Here is a 5388-nt window from a genome sequence, read left to right on the forward strand (position 1 = left end):
CCCAGCTGATACCCCCTCCTCCCCGTTCACCTTTTCCAAAGCAGGAACCGTAACGCCGCCCGGGCGATTCATAGAGCGACTTTCCGCAGCCGCCTCCACGCCACTAGCGCTGCGTCTCCCATAGCAACAGTACACAGATACGGGCGCTCTAGTCCCGCCCACCCGGCTTTTCCTCGGCACCTACCAAGAGAAGGGGAGGGGAGCAGCGGTTTTCTGCACTTCCCCCTGTAGCCAGCGAAAATGGTACTTGCCACCCGACGGAAGGAACTAGCGGCAAAATCCGCTTGTTCGTGGTTTAGAGCAAAAATAGCCTGGCCCTGAGCGTGCATCCTGGGGTTATTCATTTTTTTTTTTGAAAAGCAAGCAAAAGGCCATATTTACGACAAATCTCATTGTAAATACACGGAAAAGGGTAAAATCATGTAGATCCTCATGAATTTATATGATCCCATAGCAACAGTACACAGATACGGGCGCTCTAGTCCCGCCCACCCGGCTTTTCCTCGGCACCTACCAAGAGAAGGGGAGGGGAGCAGCGGTTTTCTGCACTTCCCCCTGTAGCCAGCGAAAATGGTACTTGCCACCCGACGGAAGGAACTAGCGGCAAAATCCGCTTGTTCGTGGTTTAGAGCAAAAATAGCCTGGCCCTGAGCGTGCATCCTGGGGTTATTCATTTTTTTTTTTTTTGAAAAGCAAGCAAAAGGACATATTTCCGACAAATCTCATTGTAAATACACGGAAAAAGATAAAAGTCGGATCTACATGGATCCTCATGAATTTATATGATTTTTACATTGAAACGAAATAAAACTACCATTATATTGTGGGCACCACAAAAATCACGCATCCACAGATTCGTGGCACCACAACAGCGCAAACACATGATTCCAGAGCACGGATCCTCATGAATTCATATGATTTTTAACGCTGAAACAAAATAAAACCACCATCATACTGCAGCCCATGTCTTAGACTATAGGCAGCACTCCAAAAATCATGCCCCCACGATTTCGTGGCACCACAGAACTGCAAAAACGTGATTCCAAAGCACGGATCCTCATGGATCCTCCGGGTTTTTCAATTGGGTCACTCCAAACACACCATCAAATCACATAACACGTCCACAGCTTGCACCACAAAAATTGCACATCCACGGCTTCGTGGTGACACCATTCTGCAAAAACGCCACTCGGCCATCACACGCGAGAGGTGGAATTTGCCCCTAGGACTCCAAGGCCACCACCCCGGGGCTCAGAGAGGCGGGGGAACATTTCGCGCCCCCCCCCCTGTCGTTGCCGCTGCCATTAGCACTGCTGGCGCCGCCGGCAGCCATAACTTTTTCAATTATGTCCGTATGAGCAATCATGGATTCTCTATTGGCAATTATGTACTCCATTATCCCCTATGGGCAAGCAACCTCTCCATTATTCCCTATGGGCAGTCATGGATTCTCTATTGGCAATTATGTACTCCATTATCCCCTATGGGCAAGCAACCTCTCCATTATTCCCTATGGGCAGTCATGGATTCTCTATTGGCAATTATGTACTGCACTATCCCCCAGGGCAAGCCTACTCTCCATTATTCCCTATGGGCAATCATGGATTCTCTATTGGGAATTATGGATTTTCTATTGGCAATTATGTACTCCATTATCCCCTATGGGCAAGCCTACTCTTCATTATTCCCTATGGGCAATCATGCATTCTCTATTGGCACTCATGTATTGCCTATGGGCAATCGCTGTCCACTCATGTACTCCCTATCGGCAATCGCTTGTCAGTTTTAGTACGTCCCCCCCTATTCCAACACCAAAGGAGAACATTTTCATCGGGGTTTTTTCAAAGAGCCCAAAAGAGGACGGACACACACACACACACAATAGAGGACATCTAGTAATCCTTATTGATGTTTGACTGTTGTCTAAGGCTTGGTCTGTAGTTTTAGAAGTTGGCTCATGTATTTATTATCTGCTGTGAGTTTTTTTGTAGGGTAAGGCGGGCTAGAAGCCCAATGAAATGAAATATCCCTATAAGCATTAAAAAAGGTAATATATAGAAAACAGCAACAGCCTGCATTGCAAAATGTTTAAATATTATAGATGTCTTATCTTACTGATTGCCCTGGTCGAATGCATAGCAGAATCAGGTTAATATAGGTCCCTGCCACACGGGACGGCTGAAACGCGGCTAATCAGAGCCACACCAAACTCGAGACACCGCGGCGGGATCCCACGGATCCCCTCAGCCACGGCGCATCGCTCCCCGGCACGATCAGATGCCGGGGAGAAAGCGACGGTGCGAGGGGAAGCCTGGCAAACTGCGCATGCTCACACATGCGCAGTTCGGCCAGGAGCTGGGGATGCGCCGGCGCAAGGATGGGCCGGCGATCCCATGGCCAGCATGGGTGGTTCTTTTTTGGAGCGGATCAATGCTGGAAGGGACGGATCAGGGACGGAGACGGTACGCTCCCCAGATGTTGCGGTGGGATCGCACCCGTTTGCTCTGCCCCCGTTCCGTCCCGCTCCCGGCCCAAAAGGCCTCGTATGGACAGGACCATAATCTCACATAGATGCAGGGGCAGTTTAGAAATAAAGTTGTCCTCTTTTTATCTGGCAGGGCTTCAGTGCCTTTAGTTTTCCAGCACCTCATTACCAGGAAAAGCTGCACCAGCTGAATTTCTGCCTTATGCTGCACATCAGTGTAGGAATTCTGCCAAATCAAGGTGCCAACTCTATTGACAAGATAGTAATCATAGTAATATTTATGTTATGCCCACATCTCTCCTCAGAGTCAGTGTAAGGTGGCACTTAAGAGTGTTCGATCTGGGAGACTCAGGTTTGAATCCCTGCTCAGCTGTGGGAGCATACTGGGTGAACTTGGGCCTGTCACTCTTGTTCCTAGCCTAACCTACCTCACAGGATGGTTGTTAGATTAAAATGGAAGAAAGGAGGAAGCCATGAGCGCTTTGGGTCCCCACTGGGGAGAAAAGAAAGGTGGGTATAAGTGAAGTAAGTCAATAAATATGTGGAACACAATGGAATAAAATAGATATATCTTCAACTTGTAACCCTTTTAGACTTAAAAGGGGCCAAGTTAGTGGTCATAGAACACCTAAACAGCAAATAAACAGCTTTTATTTAAAGGTGGGGAAAATAGCTGCAGAAGTTACACTGCACACAAATAATGTGAATAATATATTGAGCATACTGGTGTTAAAAAGAGAAGCAAGTCTCTTTAGTATCTGGCCTGCTCTGCCTTGCAAACTGCAGGAAGTTCTCAAGACTTGGAGAGGCTTTCTTCTTCACAAACTCTGAGAAGTAGAAGCCCGGTGAAGCACTGGGAGGAAGTGTGTATGTGGGGGTCACTTCTGTTCATATAACCAGAAGTGACATCACACATTGCAGCGACGCTCTAGCGGTCCCCCAAATCTCTGTAGTTTAACCATAGAGATTTGGGAGATCGCTACCGTGTCAAGGCAATGTGTGATGTCACTTCTGGTTACACAACCAGAAGTTACACTGCACACAGCCTAGCTCTGCCCCGCGAAGCTTCTGGGGGGTTGCCGGCCCTACTGAGGAACTACTTTTTCTCACAGCCTCTTGGCTGCAGAACAAAAGGCCCCGTGGCTGGTGACTCTTCCGCAAACTGCCCTTCACAGTTCTCCACGGGCGTTCCCCAATCTGGAACTTCTTCAGAAATTCTCCTCAGAAAAACGCCTCTGCTTCTCCCTTTCTGTCTCTTGAACTTCAACACCCCACCGCTGTCCTCCTGTCGGGTTACCAGCAACCACTCGCCCAGGCCCAGCCTGTGGGTAGAAATGCCCTCCCTCTAGGTACCATTTCCAGACCAGGGCCCTTTATGCCGGTGAAAACACCTCACAGAACTTTTAATGTTTTTACAAGGCTTATAAACCAAACCCAAACAAACCCCTTCTGCTTTAATTTTGTTCCTTCACGAGGGGTCCTCCCTTCTCAAAAAGGGTGCCAACTCTTTAAATAATAATAATAAATAATGACCCAGCCCGCAGATGAAGCCCGGCTGGCTGCAATGTGTGTGTAATTAATGCTGTATGTTTGTCTTCCCTATCCCCACAAATATTGTTAGTCCGTCTCAAGAGTAACTGTAAATCGCTCTGAGCCCGCAGGTATGTGGGAAAGAGCGATCAATACATCGAAATAATAACAATAATAATAATAATTATTATTATTATTATTATTGATGATGATGATGATGATGATGATGATGATGATGATGATGATGATGATGATGATGATGATGATGATGATGATGATGATGGTACCTGAGGTAGCCTGTGTGGCAAAGCCCAGAAGGAGTTCAGGAACAGTCTGCACAGACCAGTGCAAAAACTTTCTGCTTAACTAAAGTGTGCATCTAGCCAAATTGCAAATGTTGGGGGGTGGGGTGGACCCAGGCCTTGCTTTACTAATCTCTGTCCTCAAAGCAGGCCCCGCACTGGCTAGGACGTTTCTCCTGGTCAGTTGGCAACCTGGCATTCTAATGAGCAGCCATGGCCACACTAACATCCTGTCATGTTCTTCTATATATGGCTATTAACTCCCATGCTTATTCTCGTTCCATAGTGGGGTTGCTACCTCTGTGCTGGGAAATCCCTGGAGATTTGGGGGCAGTGTTTGGGGAGGGGACAAAGTCCAGCAGGGGTGTGATGCCCCAGAGCCCAACCTCCAAATCAGCCATTTTCTCCAGAGGAACTGACCTCTGGAGATGAGTTGTAATGCTGGAAGCTCTCTAGGCCCACCTGGAGGTTGTACCCCTGTTCTGGAGATAAAGGACAATTACAAATATAATGAATCCTCCATATACCCCCACACATCCAATGTCCTCCAGGATATTCACTCTTGCCAAGGCAAGCCTGAGTATGAGGCAGACTGTATGGTGAACCAACCCAACTCATTTGATGGCCTTATGAGAGCCACCTTGTCCCTGACCCCATATGTGGAAATTATTTTTCCCCAAAAGTTTTTTTTATTTTATAACCAACCAACCAACAAAAAAAACATGACAAACATAAATACATACAATCCGGGGTTTCATATACATCTTTGTTATATCCCATATATGAAAATTATTAGCAGTAGGCTTGCCAAGTCCCCCCGGCGTGCGCATCACCCGGAAGTGAAAACTCTATGGTTTTCCCTCGGATGGTCGTGGCCCCACCCCCAGCGTGCCCGGCGTCATCACGTCACTTCTGGGTGACGTGCGTGCAGCACGCGCATGCTCTTCAGACACCGGACGGGAGTCCCCCGCTCAGGAGGAATTTACACTGGGCAACCCTAATTAGCAGCAGTCGTCAACCTTCCACTCCCACTAAACTGTATGCACAGGACAGGAAGAGGTGGGACCAGAG

The sequence above is a fragment of the Gekko japonicus genome, unplaced genomic scaffold (assembly GCF_001447785.1).
Source record: "Gekko japonicus isolate JY-2015 unplaced genomic scaffold, Gekko_japonicus_V1.1 scaffold750, whole genome shotgun sequence".
In the NCBI taxonomy this organism is placed as follows: Eukaryota; Metazoa; Chordata; class Lepidosauria; order Squamata; family Gekkonidae; genus Gekko; species Gekko japonicus.